General features: G+C 37.5%; 1 protein-coding gene and 1 long non-coding RNA gene across 3 annotated transcripts in view; both read left to right on the forward strand.

Moving 5' to 3' along the window:
- The window catches only part of LOC115220514, a 627,919-nt gene that overhangs the window by 466,145 nt on the left and 139,274 nt on the right, over positions 1 to 22,500 (forward strand). The gene's annotated exons all lie outside the window — the stretch shown is intronic.
- LOC118766571 lies at positions 1,154 to 18,158 on the forward strand. Its single transcript, XR_005002512.1, has 3 exons — positions 1,154 to 1,354; positions 1,407 to 1,409; positions 18,145 to 18,158. It is a non-coding gene; the product is annotated as an uncharacterized LOC118766571 (long non-coding RNA).

Consider the following 22,500-nt stretch of genomic DNA (forward strand, 5'->3'; position numbering starts at 1 on the left):
AAAAACGAAGAGAAGACTTGATTAAATTAAGACATTCTATTGGGGGAATTATTTTATCAACCACAGAATATTATTGAAGATGTACAACAACAGCAACAACAACGACTAAATCAAGAAAAGTACAAGGACATGTTATATATACAATATATATTTTATACATTATAACATACATACATACATATGATATATGCATGGAGACTTCCACTAATCGCATCGAATTTAAATTGGTATATATATGTATTTATGTGCGTATGCATATTATACATGAATATATGTATGTCATAAAGTTTGTGTACTCATGTATGTGTGTGTGTGTGTGTGTGTGTGTGTGTGTGTGTGTGTGTGTGTGTGTATGCCTTGCATGTATATATAAGGAAATGTATGTAAAATTGTGTGTCCCCTACATGTGTGTATACGCACGTGCGCGCTCACACGCACACCCACTCATATGTGTGGGGGGGAAGGGTAGGTTTCTTGCAAGCACCTACCATGGGGATTGAAGCAATTTACATATATTTTGAGCATCTCCATATATGGAAATTATATGTAAATTGATTTCTGAAAGGGAAAAACAAAATATTTCTCTGAAAGAAAGAAAACGTTGTTTCTTTTAAGTAGTAGTAGTAGTAGTAGTAGTAGTAGTACCCTGCGACTATAATGTTTGATGAAGGGGATAGTGATGATAGCCTTAACCATTATTTAAGGCGATGGATTGACAAAATCGTTAGTGTCAGAAAGATAGATGCCTTGTGGTATTTATTCTGGCACTCTACATTCTGAGTTAATCCCGCTGAGATCAACTTTGCCTCTCATCCCTTCAGGTTTGATAAAATAAAGCAGCAGTCAAGTTCTGGGATCAGTGGCATCGATTAATCTCTTCCCGTCAAAATTGATGCTCTTGGGCCGCCAGAATCGTGAGCACGCCGGACGAAATGCTTAACGGTATTTCGTCCGCCGCTACGTTCTGAGCTCAAATTCCGCCGAGGTCGTCTTTGCCTTTCGTCCTTTCGAAGTCGATAAATTAAGTACCAGTTACGCACTGGGGTCGATATAATCGACTGGTCCCTTCCCAAAAGTTTCAGGTCTTGTGCCTATAATACAAAGGATTATTATTATTATTATTATTGTTATTATTATTATTATTATTATTATTATTGAGTGAGAAAGCAGTGCATACCATCAAAGTGACACTGGGGTAAAATATACGAAGCTCAGTATACCCATCATGACTATCCGTCTGATAAGGGAACACCAGGCACATGCATCACAACCATATGTCGCGACATGGGGATTTCATATCAGGATAAAACAACACATGACCTTGCAGGTGGAGGCCCAGTTAGAATTTTCTTCAGTTTGAGTAGCCCAACTCGCTCAAAAGGTCCCTAAATAAGGGTTTGTTTGAGGATGTTGAACGAAACACCCATGTTTTCAGGGGTGAATTATTCAAACACTCCAAAATTCCTCTCAACACATGGCTATGATGCTCCCCAACTACTTCTGCTCATGATCAGAGATGCACATATCGTCAGCCACTAAGGGACATGCTCAACTGGTTATGGTCAAACAACTGACAAGCAAATCTGTGGTGTTGAGTAGAATATTAACTGTAGCCCGTCATTCATACCAAGACAAAACAATGTACATGATAATACTTCTAATCAGTTAAGAAGCCATTAGAGCCACTGTCTGATACTGCATAAGGACATTTATTATTATTATTATTATTATTATTATTATTACTATTACTATTATTATTACTATTATTATTATTATTATTAAGGCAGCGAGCTGACACAATCGTTAACAGGCCGGGCGAAGTGATTAGTGGTATTTCGTTTGCCGCTCCGTTCTGAGTTCAAATTCCGCCGAGGTCGATTTTGCTTTTCATTCTTTTGGCGTCTATAAATTAAGTACCAGTTGAGTATTGGAGTCGATGCAATCGATTAGTCCCCTCCCCAAAAAAATTTCAGGCATTGTGCCTTCAGTAGAAAGAATTATTATTATTATTATTATTATCATTATTATTATTATTATTATCATCATCATTATTCAGTAATTTTATTTTTATAGCGTGCTTTCACTTCACTACCGAGCGCAGCTCTGTGTGCCTTGGGTATATGCTGTGATTTGTTGTGATACTCTGATGGTTACTGTATTGAAAGTGTTCTGCGTAGGATGTGTGCAGTGCCTAATAGTGCAATTTTCTGTATGTTATATGTGTTTGTAAGTCCTGGTGTTTTTGTTATGTATTTGTCTGAATATTTTTTTATCATGCTACTATGATAGGAATTGTTTCTGTGTTTAAATTCCACATTCAAGTTACCTCTATTTCCAAGTCTTTGTATTTTGAAAGTTTCTCCATTTCTTTTAGAGACACGTTGTCATCAGCCGGTATTGATACATCAATTAGAAAGCATTTTTTCTTCATGATCTCTAACAACTATATCTGGTCTGTTGGCCTTAATTTCTCTATCTGTGTGTATCGGCATATCCCAGAGTATGGTTGCTTTCTCGTTTTCTGTGACCTTTTCTGGTGTGTGCCTATACCACCTTTTTTCTGTTGTTATTCCATAATGTTGGCATAGCTTCCAGAGTATGTAGGTTCCAACTCTGTCGTGTCTGTGAATATATTCCTTCTTAACCAGGACTGGGCAGCCAGAGATAATATGATTTATTGTTTCTTGTCCATCTCCACATATTCTGCAGTTACTTGTTATATTTCTTTTCATTACATGTTTTTGGTAATTTCTGGTGGGGAGATTTTGGTCTTGTGCTGCAATTAAAAATCTCTTTGTCTCTGCTTTGAGTCCTGAGCTTCTCAACCACTGCTGGGATTTTTCTTTGTCTGTTTCTTTTGCATTTAGTTTAGTCCAGTACTTGCCAGAAGGGGCTTTTCTTGCCATCGTTTTATCATGGTCCGTTGCTGTTCTAGTTTTAGTTTTGATTTCATTTGCTTCATAGCTTTTGTTGTGTTTCCTTCTTCTTCTTTTTCTTCATATTTGTTAGGTGGTATGATTTCTTGTTTGTATTTTTCAGCTTCCTTAAATACTGAGAACAATTTTTGTTTTGCTCGTGTTTTGCCGCTATTTGTATAAGTTTTCCTTGCTTCTGAAGTAGATATTTTTGCAGTCCTCTGGTGGTTATTTTATAGTAGCTTTCCAGCTGTATAAGGCCTCTACCACCTTCTACACTTTGTATATATAGCCCTTCTATGTCAGATTTTGGGTGATGCATCCTAGATCCTGTCAGTATTTTTCTTGTTTTCCCATCTATTTTGGCTAGCTCATTTAGTGTCCAGTTAAGGATATTGTAGCTGTAACTTATAACTGGGACGGCTAAAGTGTTAATACCTATTATCTTGTTTTTAGCATTGAGCTCTGTTTTTATTATTATTATTATTAGTATTATTATTATTATTATTATTGAGCCAGTGAGCTAGTAGAATTGTTAGCACACCGGACAAAATACTTAATGGTATTCCTTCGGTCTTTACGTTCTGATTTCAAATTTCGTCAAGGTCCACTTTGCCTTTCATCCTTTCGGAGTCTGTAAAATCAGTAACTGTTGAGCCCTGGGGGTCAATGTAATTGACTTCCTCCCCACAACCTCAAAAACTGCTGTCCCTGTGCCAAAATTTGAAACCATTATTATTACTATTGCAACGACAATCGGTAGGTTTTTCAAGCAAAACACGTCGCGGTATTTTGTTACGTTCCTTTACATTCTGAAATTCAAACCTTACTGCGATCTGCTTTGTCTTTCATCCTCCTTAGGTTGATATTCTACAATACCAGTCACATGCTGAGGCCGACCATGTGACCATACCATTTCCCAAAAATGTACAGCCTTATGGTGCCTCCTGCAAAAGCATTTTCATTGTTATTTTCAGATAGTCAAATATTGGAGAAAAAACATTTTTCTGAAAATTTACCACAAATAGCTGTGTGGCTAATAAGTTCGTTTCTCAACCTGCAGGTTATGAGATCGATCCATTGCATGGTGTCTTGTGTATATAATTTGTGTATACTATCGCCTCTGGTTGACCAAAATCTGGTGAATGAAATTGATAGACCGAAACTACTGAAAGAGCCTTTCATGCTCGTCGCGATCGATCCGTTTAACTGGGTTAAACTCTGGTCGATTTACAATATCTATATCGGTCAGTGAGCACCAGTGTCTCACTATTTTTATTGCAACCAAAAAGCAGCTCTTACACTTCAGGAAAACATCATCGTTTTATGAGTTGTGGTAAATTATCTCCCCTTTGCATGATAGGCAACCGTCTGTTTTCAACTCCCCTGAATTATGTTTCTTATTTTGTTTTGTCCTTTGTCTTTTTGTCTTTTCCTCTTCTCTATTTCACATGTTCTGTCTTCTCATGTCTTCGCTTGTTCACTTCTAAACTCTAATTTCTGCTTCTTTTTTAAGCTGTTCTATCTTGTGTCCTATCTTCTATTTTCTTCCCTTATATTCTCTCCTTCTCTCTAACCTTCTCTGTTATCCACTGTATTTATGTCCTTCTCCATTCTGTGTGTTTTTCTGAATTTTCTTATGTCTTCTGTCTATTATTTTATTATTATTGTTCTTCTATCTCGGTCCCCCCTGCCTTTTCTTTTCAGCTCCCTCTCTCTCTCTCTCTCTCTCTCCTCTCTCTCTCTCTCTCTCTCTCTCTCTCTCTCTCTCTCTCTTTCCTCCATTCTATATTTTCCCTTCGTCCAGCATTTATTTCGCTAATGTCCTCTCTTTCTTCCGTTGTTTTCCGTCTCGCTTTGCTTCCTTTGTCTTTTACAACATTTTCCCATCTTATTCTCCATCATCAACCTCCTCACCCATTATTTTCCAACAAAACCTTCCAAACACTTCGACGACCAAATGTTTCATCCACAGATCACTTCATTGCTCATCTTTCAATGTACGATCAAATCCATTCAGATACCTCCAACTAACAACAGATCAAAATTAGAATTAATCTCAAGTTTTGGTGACGAATATAATCTCTAAGATTTAACTGTTAACATTACTCTTGTACAAGACTAAAAAGATCGCAGAGTGGGCCGTAGAGACTAGATGACTAAACTGACTCCAGTACAAAGCTGGTATCTATTAGATCTTGATGCTGTAAAGGTTAATATCGCTTCCAAGTTTTGATACAAGGTCAACAATTTCGGGAGAGTGGGTAAGTCGGTTTTACATCGACCCCAGTGACCAACTGGTACTTATTCTATCGACCTTGAAAGGATGAAAGGCAAAGTCGACCTCGGTGCTATTTTAACTCAGAACGTAAACACGGACGAAGTGCCGCTAAGCATTTTATCCGGCATTTAACGATTCTTCCAGCTCGTCGCCTTATGTAAAGGTTAATACCAACCCTGCAATATTTGAACCTAGGACTCTATGAAGTACTGTAAGCCACCTACCCTAGTTTTCCACAGTTTTCTTCCACCTTACCACTTAGTAATAACTATAATTTATAAGGACATGTATTTTAAGGGACGCTATAGTCAACGAATAGGGAGCCTGTTGTTATATATTTGAATGCTGCGTTGTATTAAATGTAATCTAATAAACATTTTTTTCTTTATTAAATAAACGGGGAAAATGTAATTACATTTATTGTGAAAATTTAATTATGAATATTAAAGTAAGAAATAAGTGAAAACTGCAAGGGTTTTTCCGATGCGCTACCTATTCTTCCTCCCACCCCCTCAATAATAATAATAATTATTATTATTATTATTATTTCTGTAATTGGCTGCGAAGACCCAATACGTTGGAGTTATTACAACGTCGAACTGGAAAAGAAAACAGCAAGACAAGAGTAGGGGAGGGGGGAGGCGTTACATGAATAAAAGTCTAAGATTAATAATGACAATATTTGATAAATAAATTACTAAAAACAACAATAAATATAACATTTTAAAGAACAATAATAATGATGATTCCTGACAAAGTTAGAGAACCAAATAATTTGAGGAAAAAGAACAGTCGTAGATATTGATTTCAATAGTTGACTCGTATTTTACTGACTCCACAAAAATGTAAGGCAAATTTGGACTCGGTGGAATTTGACCTCTGAACGTTAAAAGCTGGAACAAGTATAACAAGGGCACTCGGAGAGCGCAAACCTCCGCCTAGGTAACACCTCGCAACGGTTAGCAGGAGATGATTTTCAAAATGAGAACATCTGAAATAAACTCGACTGCTCTCACAAACGAGAATACTAAAAATGAACCCAACCACTCTCAAAAGTTAAATAAATAAAAAAAAACAGGAAAAATAATCTAGAATCCTTGACCGGTGCCGGATCGATCCCAAAATCTATTCGGTTCGTACCAGTCACGAGGCCAAACATCTCTGAAAGTTTCATCCGAATCCACCCAACGGTTCTTGAGATATGTTGTCGACGGACAAACAAATACAACTGAAAACAATACCTCCGCCTTCGCTAAGGCGAAGGTAATAAGGCATTATAGCCAATGTTCTACCAGTCCTACCACGTCGTCATGTCTTACAGTTCCTGCGGTACTTTCTTACATTCACCATAAAGCCACACCTTTGTAAATTTAGGGATATATTTGTTAGAATCAATCCTGTTCAGAGCAATAAAAGGTAAAAAAGACAAACCCTGGTGAATTTCCAAATGGAAACGTAACAAGACAAAACTAAACACTACGAAGCAACTAGTCCGGCGCTCCACTCTTATAATTTTCGGTCTTAGTATTATTTTTAACATGACTTGTTTTAATATCACAATCCTAACCTTGATTAATATTACAGTCCTAAAAAGGCAGCGAGCAGGCAGAAACGTTGACCCGCCGGGCGAAATACTTAGCGGTACTTCGTCTGTCTTTACGCTCTGAGTTCAAATTCCGCCGAGATCGACTTTGCCTTTTATCCTTTCGAGGTCGATAAATTAAGTACTAGTTGCGTACTGGGTCAATCTAATCGACTGGCCCCCTCCCCAAAAATTTCGGGCCTTGTACCTAGAATAGAAAAGAATATTACAGTCTTGAAATTAACTTTACGATTTAACATTACATTATAACAGTCTTAAGATCAACAGTCTTGACAGTAAGATCTTTACATTAAAAAATCTTATCAACACAATCTTAACCTTAAAGTCTTGACATCTTAGTCTTAATATTCTTTTTCTACTCTAGGCACAATGCTCGAAATTTTAGAAGAGGGGGCTAGTCGATTAGATCAACGCCAGTGCGTAACTGGTACTTATTTTATCGACCGCGAAAGGATGACCGGCAATGTCGACCTCGGTGGAATTTGAACTCAGAACGTAGCGACAGACGAAATACCTATTTCTTTACTACCCACAAGGGGCTAAACACAGAGAGGACAAACAAGGACAGTCAAACGGATTAAGTTGATTATATCGACCCCAGTGCGTAACTCGTACTTTATTTATCGACCCCGAAAGGATGAAAGGCAAAGTCGACCTCGGCTGAATTTGAACTCCGAACGTGCTAACCATTCTGCCAGCTCGCCGCCTTCATATTAGTCTTCATACTACAGTAACAACTTACTTTTAACATTAGTTTTTTTATACTACAATCTTAGCATAACAATAACAGTAGTTTCAAAATTTTAGTCTTAACATTACACGTATGACGTCCTTAATATAAGATGAACATTAGTCTTAATATTGCAGTACTAAATCAGTCTTAATCTTAGTTTCTTAATATCACAGTCTTATATTTTGTCTTGATATTTCAGTTTTAACTTTAAAGTCATAACATTAGTCTTAACATTAAAGTTAATTTAACAATTTATTCCTCAATATCCAAACAGTCTCAATTTTAACGATGTTTCTAAGAATTCTCTCCCAAACAAAACTACTTCATGTAGCTCTTTTCTCCATTGCATAATTTTGTCTTTAGTGCTTTCTTTCTAAGTTTATTTCCCCATTTTTGCAATGGATGAGATGGAATCTTTGTAAATTTGAATATTTGCATATTCTTGGAGAATTTGGCATTTTTTTTTTTTCGCTTTTCTGTTATTGTTATTTGAGTAATTCTTTATTTTATTTTTAACGAAACAGACTCCGCAGTAGTTTTGCCATTCTTTATATTCGAATAAGAACACAAGAATTTTAGGATATAAGGTATAATAACAGCAATTTATAACGACAGCTAGAGAGGTATTAAAATCAAATCTTCACTTCGGCAAGATTTGAAGTCAGGGACATATAAAACGTAACTTAATACTGCAAAAAATGTTAATTCAGATCTCTGCCAATTCTACACCTCCTCTACATTAGTCCAGCTTGCTATCATTTCTGCTATTCCTCGAGTTCAGTCCATCTTTCTACCATTTCTGCTATTCTTCCAAGTTGTTCCAGCTTGGTAACGCCTCAGCTACTCTTTTCACCAAATTTTCTGGCATACAATACCATGTGGTATAATGGTGTAATCATACAGTGTAGACATTCAAACATCGTCTCTCACACACACACACACACACACACTCTCTCTCTTTCTCTCTCTCTCTCTCTCTCTCTCTCTCTCTCTCTTCAAATCCTCCTGAATTTCACATAGAATTTTGGGATTCCAAAAGTCGTTTGCACCTATATGTCGACCTACCTCTGTCTCATTTTAAATGTTTCCCTGTAAACTTCGATTTGTATGCCAGAGAATACGTTATACCACTCTCTACCAGTTCTGTTATTCCTCCAAGTTGACCCAGCTTTCTAACGCCTCTATTACTCTCCAATGTTCCACACCGGGTCAGTTCTGATTGACCGGAACTATGATCAAAAAGCTCTTCAGCTGTCACTATCCTGACTTTGTGTTTCCAAACATGGAGTGTTTAATAACCACCTTACCAAATATATCACAGAAACACTTTCTTTGTCTCCAATATTTAGCTATGTGGATAGGTGGTTGCATTGCTAGGTCCTAAGTTCACTTTCTGTGCGTGACATCTTAAGCAAATATCTTTTATACTCTAGCTTTAGGCTGATCCAAGCAGTGCGAGTAAAACTGTTGAATCGCCTTATATTGACAGCCTGTAATTTAAAGGTTTGGTGTTGTTACGCAAAGTCACGCTGATCCTGGTTTGGAATTATATTAAGGATATCTGTGCTTGTGGAACTAGCAAAAACCATTTGCATTTATGTATTATATATGTGGAAAATATAATTCTATATATAAAATAAAGGAATGGATAAGTGCAGTTATACTCTACGCCTGTCTTCAAAGCAGAAAAAAAATCCATATTATGAGAATAAATTACTTCATAATTTATGATGCAATCTGCCTTTCCTTCAGGTGCGAACTGCTATATATCAAATCGAATCCCGGATAATGTATATACGTATGTATGTGTGTATATATATATTGTGTATATATATATATATATATATATGACAGAAGATGGATGGAACATATTTTATTACACATATCACAATTTTTCCCGGATTATATTAAAATGTGGGCGTGTGTGTGCACTTTCATATATATATATATATATATGTATGTATGTATGTATATATATGTATGTATATATATATATGTATATATATTATATATATATATATATATATATATATATATATACCAAAGCGATCATGTGGATGAAAGTGTTTATATTTGCATGTATGTTCGTGTGTCTGCATACGAGTGTGTGTGCGTTCCTGCGTGAACTGTTTTTCTTTTTTTTTCCTACCGCTCTTTATCACAGACTGAACATGTTTCACGTTAAATAGTGAAGACGGTCAGCACTTGAAACCGCCGTCCTCCACACTACACAGACAGCAAGATCGTGTTTTAGACAACAAACAACATCAACAATACTGAGATTTTTATTTTCTTGTTACTGTTGTTACTGCTGTTTAACCTAAGGTCAGTTCTGACCAAGCAGGCCTATGATTAAAAGACATTCCAATTGCGACCTTCTCTTCTTTTTCTCTCTTTTTCAAAACGATGGGTGGTCGGGTGTGCTTCGAAGGTTGTGGCGTCATCGTTGTTATTGCTGTTGTTGTTATTCCCCGTGACAGACACATCAAGCAAGAACACTGATCAACAGTCTTCCAGCCAAGACCATTCTGCCTTAATCTTTCTGACAGCATAGTGTATCTAAGACCACAATTTGCAATGTGTCTGTGACATTCATAAATCAGTACGATGCAATTTAAGGTGAAGTAACCCTAAAACCGCTATTAAATCTCACAAAGGTCTAAACGAGACACACCTACCATCATACAGCGTGATGTATAACTGCACTAAACTATAGTAACACAGTTAATATATAATTACTAATTGATATATAACAGATAAAAATAAAAATAAACTGGCATAATATAATAAAACTATTGCTTCATAGAGAACTCGAAACACGGTCGTGATTTTAATGTTTGAAAGAAGATAGGTAGCGAACTGGCTGAGTCGTGAGCACGCCGGGCGAAATGCTTAGCGGTATTTCGTCTGCCGCTACGTTCTGAGTTCAAATTCCGCCGAGGTCGACTTTGCCTTTCATCCTTTCGGGGTCGATAAATTAAGTACCAGTTACGCACTGGGGTCGACGTAATCGACTTAATACCTATGTTTGTCCTTGTTTGTCCCCTCTGTGTTTAGCTCCTTGTGGGTAATAAAGAAATAGGTATTTCATCTGCCGCTACGTTCTGAGTTCAAATTCCGCCGTGGTCGACTTTGCCTTTCGTCCTTTCGGGATCGATAAATTAAGTACCAGTTACGCACTGGGATCGATGTAATCGACTGCCACCCAAAAATTTCGGGCCTTGTGCCTAGAGTAGAAAAGAAAAGAATCGTTTGCATGCCGGACAAAAGTTTTAGCGGCATCTCGTCCGTCTTCGCCGTTTCGATTTCAAATTCCGCCGAGGTTGACTTTACCTTTCATTCTTTCGGGGTCGATAAAATAAGTTCCAGTTTGAGCACTGGAGGGATCGATGTAAATCGATTTAACGCCTCTCCTGCCAAAATTTGAAACTAATATGTTTAAAAAAACTTATTCCCATGAATACTAATATATGCATGTATGTATGTATTATGTATGTGTGTGTGGTGTGTGTGTGTGTGTGTATGCATGCATGCATGTATGTATGTATGTATGTATGTATGTATGTATGTATGTATGTATGTATGTATGTATGTATGTAACAAAAACGCAACAGCGGGCAAGAAAACAACTGGACAGATAGACAATATGATGGCGGACAGGAAAAACAATTAGAGGGACAGAAAACAGAAAGGACGGGTCATTCGTGGCCTTCTTTCGTCAGTCAGGTTTCCGGATGTCCTTACAGTTTCGGGCAGTTACACTTGAGACTTCGATTTGGTTGCCCCCAAAAAATGTCTAAGCTAATAGCATTAGATTGTTTTGTGAGAAAGCTAGCGAATGTGTCCACAACAAAGACAAAAAACGGAGAACATGGTACACAATTACAAATACAAACAACAAGAATATAACAACAGGTGTCTTTCGACTGAGGACGATTCAAATTGAGCTGGCGTGCATAAAGTGAAAGCCTAAAGGCAGGAAAATAGGAGATGGACATAAGAGGTGTTGGCGGTCGGTAGTCAGGCCAAGAAAGAAATGAGTGCTCAACACCGCATTGGTGGATATGCAATTTCTTTATTTGTGAAATAGGTGTACACCTTTCTCCATGTGATTGGCTTGGAAAATTGTTAAGACAGCTATTTTCCTACTTTTCTTAACATGGAACCAACGGTATCCTTAATTCACAAATAAAGAAATATATATATATATAATGGGTTGTACTGATGTGTGCGTGCATGTGGATATACATACATACACACACACACACACACATATATATGCGAATACATTTTGCATGTAAATGTGTTTGTGAGGCAATAAACAGTTTGTGTGTATGTATGTACGTACGTATGTATGTATATATATATATATATTGTGCGATTCGTGTCCTTCTATATGTTGTGCGTGAACGTTTGTTTTCCTTTATTGATTTCAATTCACTCCATGATGCCATGTTAGTTGTAGGCTGTATTCTCTGTGATTACAGTTTGTCTCAGACTTGCATGTTGTTGTTGTTGTTATTGCTGTCTGTGCTGTTTTGTGTGTGTGTGTGTGTGTGTGTGTGCTTCCTACAATATCAATAATCATTTCTATTTTTTATATGTTCGTTCGTTTTTATTTCATTATTGGTTGTTTGCTGTGGTGTTATGATACCTAAGTCGATGGTGGTGGTGACGGTGGTGCAGGGGGAAAGGAAGAGAAAAGTAAAGAGGTGGTGGTGGTGGTGGTGGCGGCTGCAGTGTTGCGCCTGTGGTGGGGGTTGTAGGGGATAGCAGCGGCGGGGGGTGGGGGCAGCAGTAGTGGCAATGCGGCGGCGGCGGAGGTGGGTTCTATGAAACGATAATGATTGTTTTACAGGTGGTGGTGGTAATGCGGAAGATGGTGATAATGTCGATAGCGATGGTGAACGATTTATATGCCATCGGTAGTGGTGGTCATATGTTTTGTTTCCTTTTTATGCCTCCTTTCTTCATCTAATAACACCTGTCTGTGTTTATACGCTCTGGTTGATTCCTTTTTCATTAGATTTATTTATATATATATATATATACATTTTATATATATATGCGTGCGTGTGTGTGTATACATATGTATATATAAATATATATCTGTGTGTGTGTGTATTATTGTGTCTGTTAAGAGTCATCCTCTTTTAGTACCTTATTACTTAACACACTCACCGGTTCGATTTCCACTCATTTATTTATTTTTACTAAAATATTCGTTGCAGGGGCAAAGAAGATTTTAGTAAAAATAAATAAGTAAATGAGTGGAAATCGAACCGGTGAGTGTGTTAAGTAATAAGGTACTAAAAGAGAATGACTCTTCCTAGACACATTAAAAAAATGCTTCAACACACGAATTCACATAAAGAATCTTGCAAACCAAATACAAAAACGAAATATATATATATATATACTATGAGAGAAGGATGGGGGAAAAGATAGGAGGTGTGAGGGAAAAATCGTAAGACATATTAAAAAACTGAATGATCTCAATTGTCCTCTATTGTTAGCAGATTTATATTCGTGCCAAAGGGACATTTGAATTACCCCAATCATGTGTGTGTGTGTGTGTGTGTATTTGACATGTGATAGTGAATACATTCCGTTGAAGGACGAACATAACAAAGAATGAAGTCGAAGACTGCTGTGGTCTTTGTGTCTTAGAATGGTAAACGTGGAATATTTTTGTTGTTGATTCCATCGTGATTTTCTCTGTGAGCGATGTGGTGGCCACGATGTAGCGGCCTCAATATATGTTGTACTTTGGAAGGGAGATTTATTCAGAATATTGATATCAAGGATTAACCTAATACAATTCTATATTTAAGAGATGAGGAATTATGTACATTATTTACATTTGATGGATGTTTGTCCTCACCTTGTTTGTTGCTAACACAACGTTTCAGCTGATATACCTTCCAGCCTTCATCAGGTGTCTTGGGGAAATTTCGAACCTAGGTTCTCATTCCTAAGGTATTTTTGGATGTTGTTGTTATTAATCATTATTCAGGTCACTGCCTGGAATCGAACTCAGAATCTTGGGGTTGGTAGCCTGCGCTCTTAACCACTATGCCATATGCCAATATGCTATATGCCCATATAATAATAACAACATCAAAAAAATACCTTAGGAATGAGAACCCAGGTTCGAAATTTCCCCAAGACTCCTGAAGAAGACTGGAGAGTATGTCAGCTGAAATGTGTTAACAACAAAACAAGATGAGGACAAATATCCGTCGAATGTAAATAGTGTACATATGGATTAAGCTGTCTGGAATGTTTTAGGCGGGCAGGGTTATCTACAAGAATATGATGATATTTCACATTTCTTTTTGGTAGGGGTGCAGATTAAAACCCACAGAGACAAACCCTAGACACTTGAAAGATTTTGGTGTCCCTATATATATGTAATTCAAAACATAAACAATAATAAACCATAAAATAAATTTTTATTTTTTCAAAATGAAACAAAACGGACATTAGGATAGAAAATAATGATTTTCTTTCTTTTGTATCCTCCTTTATTTATATTTGAAAAGTTCTTTCTAACTTTTTTTAATTGCTAAGTCTTTGATTAGATCCTCAAAATTAATTTTACATAACACATCTGCTTCTACACTATTTATTATTTTAGCAAGTTTAAAGGGATTTCTTTTGTACCATAAAACATTTACCATTTCTTTGGTGCCCCCAATTCTCTTGATGCCCTAAGTACGTGCTTATATTGCTTAATAGTTAATCCAGCACCAGGAGGGGTACTTTAGAAGAATTTTGGTCTGTGATTTGATCTGAGATAATGTAATAGCATTAGATTGTTTTGTAAGAAAGCTAGCGAATGTGTCCACAACAATGACAAAAAAACGGAGAACATGGTACACAATTACAAATACAAACAACAAGAATATAACAACAGGTGTCTTTCGACTGAGGACGATTCAAATTGAGCTGGCGTGTATAAAGTGAAAGCGTCAAAAATACATATTAGTTATTCAAAATCACACCCAGATTGTTAACTTCACTTAAACACTTATTATTTGGTAACAAAATTCCATGGCACCAAATACGACCTGGTTATTGACATGGTTCCACTGCATTTGGTTTCTGACAAGGCTGTTGGCCATTATGTATATACAGGGTGATTCAAAAGTCGCCATACATAGGAACAATTTGTTTTTTTATAAGAAACAGTTTATAAGAAGTTTTTTTTTTTTTTTATTTAACAGGCTCAATATGGTTACTTTTGTTTTGAATAAACATTACAATATGTTTACTTCACTCGTTGTGAACTTGTAATAGCACACCTGGTGATACCTGTTGTTGTTGATACATGGAGACTTTTGAATCACCATATATATAGATATAGATTCCAGAATTATGATTTTGTCCGGGTTCCAAATTATGAAACTTTGACAGTGTTGGTACGTGTAGCTCCAGGCATTGAATTACTTCAAGACTTCGACCCAGGATGTTTAAGGTACTGTTGGGGATGTTTTTGTGTCTGTTGCTGCTGCTCTTGCTGTTGAGCGAAGCGGTCTTCATCCCAGAGTGGGAGAAGTCCGAAACGTGGTCCTTTGCTATTCGTAAGACCCGCAGAAGAGAAAGCAGGTCAACCCCCGACACCGAGAGCATCGACGGATGGATGAATGCGCATCCAGGCTCAGCGGTTGCATAGGAAGTCGGGGATAAGAAACAGGAAGAAAGAGTGAGAGAAAGTTGGGGGAGTGAAAGAGTACAACAGGGGTCGCCACCACCCCCTGCCGGAGACTCGTGGAGCTTTAGGTGTTTTCGCTCAATAAACACACACAACGCCCGGTCTGGGAATCGAAACCGTGATCCTCCGACCACAAGTCCACTGCCCTAACGACTGGGCCATCGGGCCACCACTGCTGCTGCTGCTGTTGTTGTTGTTGCTGGTGGTGCTGCTGCTTCTGGTAGGGTGATATTTAATGTTACTATGGTTATTATTACCTACTTCAAGCAACCTTCTGTCATCCAGTGAATGAAAAAGCCTTTATATGTTAACTTGACTGACTGAAAATAACAGCCAAAATTTCTTTCAATTCATATTCCACCATCTTAATAACAAAAAAAGACATATTTAATAATGTAGCACAAGATTCTAAGCACATGTGAAAAAGATGAGAAGGTCACAATTGGACCGTTGTTGATCATAGGCCTGTCAGATCAAAGTTCATCTGGAGCTGAACAACAGATTTATACCTACAACTCACTGCTCACATCCTGTCAATGGTGCTTTTGTTTAACCCCGGGTCAAACCTGTTCAAGCAAAAGATGTCCCAACTGAAATGATCTGCTATTTTTTTCCGGATATTTAAAAGATTTTATTATCCAAATTCTTTTTCTTTTTCTCTTGGTAAGATGTGATTCCAGTTGTTTGGCTGCTGTTTCTAACAGGTCATTCGACCACGTAGGGAAAGCTTGTTGGGTGCCTGGATGTGGATGTGAACTCTCGTCTTCTTGATTCACAACTTCAGATTTCTGTTGAACAAATTCTGAGGAAGAAGAAGAAGAGGAGGAGGAGGAAAGAATGAGATGATGATCGTGGTCATGATGATGACAGTGAAGGTGATGATGGTGGTGATGATTGCTATCATGATGGCAATGGCAGTGATAATGACGATGATGATGATGATGATGGCAACGATGACAGTGATGATGAAAGCATTAATGATAGCGGTGGGGATGATGAAGATTATGGTGGCCATGATAGAGGAGGAAATCGTGATGATGACAACGATGATGATCATGATGATGATGAAGAGGACGATGATGAAGAGGACGATGATGACAACGATATCAACGATGATGATAGAAGAGAAGCAAATGAAGATGAAATTTTTAAAAAATGGGAAATAATGTGACAGAAAGAAGAAAAGAAAAAGAAAAGGAAGGAAATGAAATGAAATGAATGGCGTAAATTTGTGTTAGTGAAAGCAATTGTGGGAATGTATGGCAGGAACATTTCATTAAAAGATTTCGGAAAGAATTAGTCTTTGGTAAAGATTAAAGCAGATGCTTCACGTTTTGTAGTTAACTGGGCGTTGTGTTTAATCAATGGTAGAGAATAATTGGAGGGGGGGATGCAGAGGGAGATGGTGAGATAGACTTGTGTAGAATGGAATAATTTCCAGAGAATAAGTGAGAAGAGAAAGACTGGGAGAGAAAAATTTCACAAACAGACAGACACACATAAACACATACATACAGATAGGTAGAGAGAGAGGCAGGCAGGCAGATAGATAGATAGATAGATAGAGCAGTATAAGAAAGGTGGTGTTAGAGATGTAGAGTGAGAGAATAAGAGGGAGGGAGGGAGAGAGTGGGGAGGGAGTGAAAGAATGTAGGAAACAAACCAATAAAATGGAGGGAAATGGTTGAGTAAATGAGGAGGAACAAATCTCTTCACGAATATATATATATAGATCCATACACACATGTATTTATATACATATGCATGTATATACCTATATATATATATATATATATATATATATATATGTGTGTGTGTGTGTGTTTAAATACATGTATATGTGTGTGTCTCTATATATGTGTGTGTGTGTGTGTGTGTTTAAATACATGTATGTGTGTGTGTGTCTATATATGTTTGTGTATGTGTGTCTCTATATATGTTTGTGTGTGTGTGTGTGTGTGTCTATATATATATGTTTGTGTGTGTGTGTCTCTATATATGTTTGTGTATGTGTCTCTATATATGTATGTGTGTGTGTCTCTATATATGTTTGTATGTGTGTGTGTCTCTATATATGTTTGTATGTGTGTGTGTATGTATATATGTTTGTGTGTGTGTGTGTGTGTATGTATACAAGAAAGGAGACTGTGTTTGTAAGTGCTCGTATGCATGGAAACGTAAATGTCTGTTTATATATATTTAAACACACATGCACAGACGCACACACACACACACATAGATGATGCATGCATGTTGTACGTATGTAGATGAGTGTGAGTGTGCGTGTATGTGTACGTATATATATGTATATATATATATGTATATATATATGTATATATATATATATGTATATATGTATATATATGTATATATATATATATATAATATATATATATATATATGTATATAAATATATATATATATATATATATATATAATATATATATATATATATATATAATATATATATATATATGCTTTTGTTGCATAAATATAGACTAGACAAATGTATGTGTGTGCATATGCATACACACATAGATGCAGAAAGTGAGATATACATATGCACACACAGAGACAGACAGACAATTAAACAGACAGATTAAAAGAGAGTGAAAGAGAGGATGTATGTAGAAATGAAAGTGACAGAAAAACTATAGAGAGAGAATAAGAGAGAAATAATTAGAAAATGAGAGAGAAGGACAGAGAGAGAGAGAGTGAGAGAGAGTGAGAGAGAAGAAGCTGTAAGTAGCAGGAGATATTTTGGTGTATTTAAAAAAAAGCTGCATTTTCTTTCCACTAAGCTACTCCCAATCGTTCGGTTTATCAGTTATGTCCTGCTGTGTTTAATTTCCGAATACATAATTAGATTAGTTCGTTTCTATGCATCGATCCCAGCGAAAAATCGGAAGGTTTATTGTGCAGTTATTGATGGCAAAGCTTGACTAACAAGTCATCTTAAATACGGCACGAAGCTTCCTCGTGAAAACATGAAGAATCGTAAAAGTTTGCTTGTTTCACCACCACCACCACCACCACCATCACTGCTGCCACTGATCAATGACCACTAACTTTGGGGGTCAGAAGAATTCATTGTTGCCAAGGTTACATGAGGGAAACTATTGAAACAAGAGAGTTTAAATAATTGTGGTGAAGCTTCATTAGTCAGCTAAAAACTGATTCAAAGAACGAGAGAGAGGCAACAACAAAAGGAGCTAACAATGAAAGGCAATAAGTTAATTAGTGGATAAGTTAATTAGTAAGTTGGTTAGTTGCTTGGTTACTTAAGTCATTTGTAAAAGGGTCACTTGCGATTGTTCCCCTCCATCAACGGAGGTTCTTTCATCATCAGGAGGAAATAACTCTGCTTAACACAATAAAAGGACCAATGTGAACACATAAAAGTAGGCTCTTCTTTCTTTCACGCATACATGTTTGTGTGTGTGTGTGTGTGTTCCCTGCTTGACAATTGGAGTTGGTTTGTTTACATCCCCACAATGTAGCGGTTCAGTAAAAGAGACTGAAAGAAAACGCACCAGACTTGAAAAATGAAAAAGTGTTGGGCATCAATTTGTTTGATTAAAATCTTCAAGGCTGCTCCAGTATGGTCGCAGTCCTATGGCTAAAATCTATAAAAGCAGATAAAAGATTAAATAAACAAAATAAGCTTTCTCTTCTCAAAATTTGCAGTGGGTGAGGGTCATGGTTAGAGAGTCAGACAAAGTGCTTTGCAATATTTCTACCAGTTTTTCTTTCATTCTTTTACTTGTTTCAGTCATTTGACTGTGGCCATGCTGGGGCAGCCTTGAAGGTTTTAATCAAACAAATCGTCCTCCAACACTTTATTTTTCAAGTTTGATTCTTTTTCTTACAGGTTTGGGTGTGTGGTTAAAGAGCTTACTTCCCAACCATGTGGTCTTGGGTTCATTCCCACAGCACAGTACCTTGAGCAAGTATCTTCCACTCTAGCTTCAGGCATGAGTGGACTTGAAAGACAGAAGCTGAAAGAAGCCTTTTGTGTGTGGAGGGGGGGTAGTGGTGCCACATAAAAGCAGCCAGCACACTCTGTAAAGTGGTTGGCATCCATCTGTAAAACCATGCCACAACAGACAACTGGAGTTTGGACAGCTTCCCAGCTCTGGTCAGCTTGTCCAACCCATGCCAGCATGGACAATGGACGTTAAATGATCGTGATGATATATATATATATATATATATATTGTGTGTGTATTATATGTATATAAATGTGTGTGTGTGTGTATGCATATCCTTACCAAGATATTATGTGATGGTTGTAAATGATTATCCCTGTCATACAAGCGGTGACGTTCATTTTTCAGTCTTCTGTAACAAGCATGTCTGACAGTGAGGAAAAATTATCTTGTTTGGCATCAGGTGAGGGTTGATGTCCAGGTGGGGGCATTGGCCATAGAAAATCTGCTTCAACACATTGTGTTTCATTCATGGAAAAGTGGACATTAAATGATGATGATGATGATACCTACGAGCATCTCACTCCAGTAAAGGTGGAGGTTAGCTTCTCGAGTTATTTCAACTCATAAGGGCCCAGTTTCCCAGTTTCCATGGCATATAAATTCCCCCCCTGGATGAGACGCCAGTCCAACTCAGGGTTTTGCTCATTTTTGCTATTTGAGTGGACTGGAGCAATGTGAAATGAAGGGTTTTGCTCAAGAACACAATATGTCGCCCAGTCCAGGAATTGAAACCACAAACTTAGGATCATAAATCTAACACCCAAACCTGTACACCCACACACCGATTATAGGCACAGGCGTGGCTGTGTGGTAAGAAGCTTGCTTCCCAGCCACCTGGTTCCAGGTTCAGTCCCACTGCGTAGCACCTTGGGCAAGTGTCTTCCACAATAGCCACAGGCCGACCAAAGCCTCGTGAGTGTATTTGGTTGACGGAAACTGAAAGAAGCCCATCATATATATATATATATATATTTGTGTGTCTGTGATTGTCCCTCCACCATCATGTGACAACTGATGTTGGTGTGTTTACACCCCCGTAACTTAGCAGTTCAGCAAAATAGTCTGACAGGATAAGTACTATGCTTACAAGGAATAAGTTCTGAGGTCAATTTGTTCGACTATAGGTGGTGCTCCAGCATGGCCGCAGTGAAATTGACTGAAACAAGAAAAAGAAAATAAACGAGCGAGCTTAACACCTCAACCGCTAAACCACGTGCCCCCACATCTCTCTCTCTGCTACATAGGTTGCAGGATTTTGCACTTGTGCAAACTGTGATGTGTGATGACTGATTTCAGTGTAAGGTCTGTAATTTCCCTCTGACCCAAACTCAGATTAATTTCAACAATTTAAAAACTACGTTTACTTCTTAACCAAAATGCCAATTCTTAATGTTTTAGCTAAGATCAAAGTATAACTAACTATCTGAAAAACTATAATCACAATTGTGTGTGTGTGTGTGTGTGTGTGTGTGTGTGTGTGTGTGCGCGTGGGTGTGTGTGTGTGTGCATGCATCCGCACACACAAGTGTTTGTGAATGCACTGCTATAAATGCTCACAGAGTCTGAAGTGAAATTTGTCACTGTGATTATTTGTGTGTCTGTGTGTATATATATTTTCTTTTGTAAGACTGAGCGCCTGTCTACGTATCTATATGTACACATACACACACACACATGTATGTATATAAACGTTCACCACCACCAAGACCAACCCAGCAACTCCTTAATGACCAACAACCGCAGCAACAATGGTATGAAAAAGATAAGCGACACCATCTAAAATAAAAGACAATCATATGAAATGATGTGGTACCCTAGTGTATTTTAAAAGTTGAATGAAGTCTCTTTGATGTTAGGTCTGTTGGGAAAGACCTATGATTGATTTTAGGTCTATGAGACAAAACAGCTACAACAATACAATTAATAAGAATGATAAAGCAATTACCGCCAGTACCCCACCATTATTATCATCGCCAGAACCAATGCCGCCACCACTGGCAACCCACCAACTGTTGAAAATCTAACTGGCAGCAACAATAATAGCGTCAGCATAGTAGCAAAGTCTGTAGCTACATATGTTGTGTATCTACACAATGGTGTGTGTGTGTGTAAGGGAGAGAGAGTGATGTAGCATATAGCTTTTATTGCTCAAGTTAGAGGTGCAAGGGGTGAAATGGCCATGAACCTGGTAACCCTTCAGCTAACAGTAACCCTTATAGTACTCCCTCCTACCTCACTTCTTCACCCTTTTGTCTTTGATCTTCTCATCTTCATTCTTACATCCATAGAAATATGACATCAACTTTTTGATCTCACAAAACATTTCTTTCTCTGTGTTCAATTTTTTTTCCCTCAACGTATTTGTTACGGATAATTACCAAGTATGGCTACTGTTGGACTTACTTACCATTCCTGATGTCTGGAAAGAAACCATTCCCGATGGAACTGAAGGCAGAAGTGTTAAGAGAAACTATAAAGAGATTACACTGGATAGTTTACTCCCTCATTTAAAAGGACCTCATGGAGGAGATAAAAATCACTCCAGCTGCCAAATATGCCTGCAATATGTAACCATAGCAACAAAAATAAATCAAGAAGCCACTCTGTTAACTTACATTTTTTTTCTATAGATAGATTTGATGTGATGCCTAAAAATGGAATGGTTCATGAGTATGCGCGGATCAAAGATCAGACTCAATGTAATGTGACACTTCTGCGAGAAAATGCTGCTGATGTTATGAAATTAAAGTCCCTAGTTGTGTATCGTTCTGAAAATGTCAGACCTAGCATACAGACCGTCATATAACTGGCTTGACATTGACATTTTATTCTTCTTTTCCATTTTAATTTGACATGTGCATTGCATTTTTATTCTTGACTTCCATTTTACGAATTCAGTGTGCACATGTCCATTGCATGTTCGTTCTTCCTTTTCCGGTTCCTACTCAAAACTCTTTACAGATCACAGTCATCTCAGGAACTGCATTCATGAGGAGTGCTTTGTGCTCCAATGGTTGAGAAAAATGAAGGCATAGATGACTAAAAGCCTTTTTTGAGTGATGGTTTATAAACATTTTTTTTATCCTCTTGTAGAAAACTTCAGTCCCAGAGATAATATTTTTTTGCAAAGCATTGCTCCTTTTAAACACCGTGCCAAGTCACTCGGCAAACTCAACACATAAAGTGCAATGGGCCACGTTCGTGGCCATCAGACACAGATCGATAGGCCACGATTGTGGCCCAGGTAGATGCATTTAAT

The sequence above is a fragment of the Octopus sinensis genome, linkage group LG16, assembly GCF_006345805.1.
Source record: "Octopus sinensis linkage group LG16, ASM634580v1, whole genome shotgun sequence".
Lineage (NCBI taxonomy): Eukaryota > Metazoa > Mollusca > Cephalopoda > Octopoda > Octopodidae > Octopus > Octopus sinensis.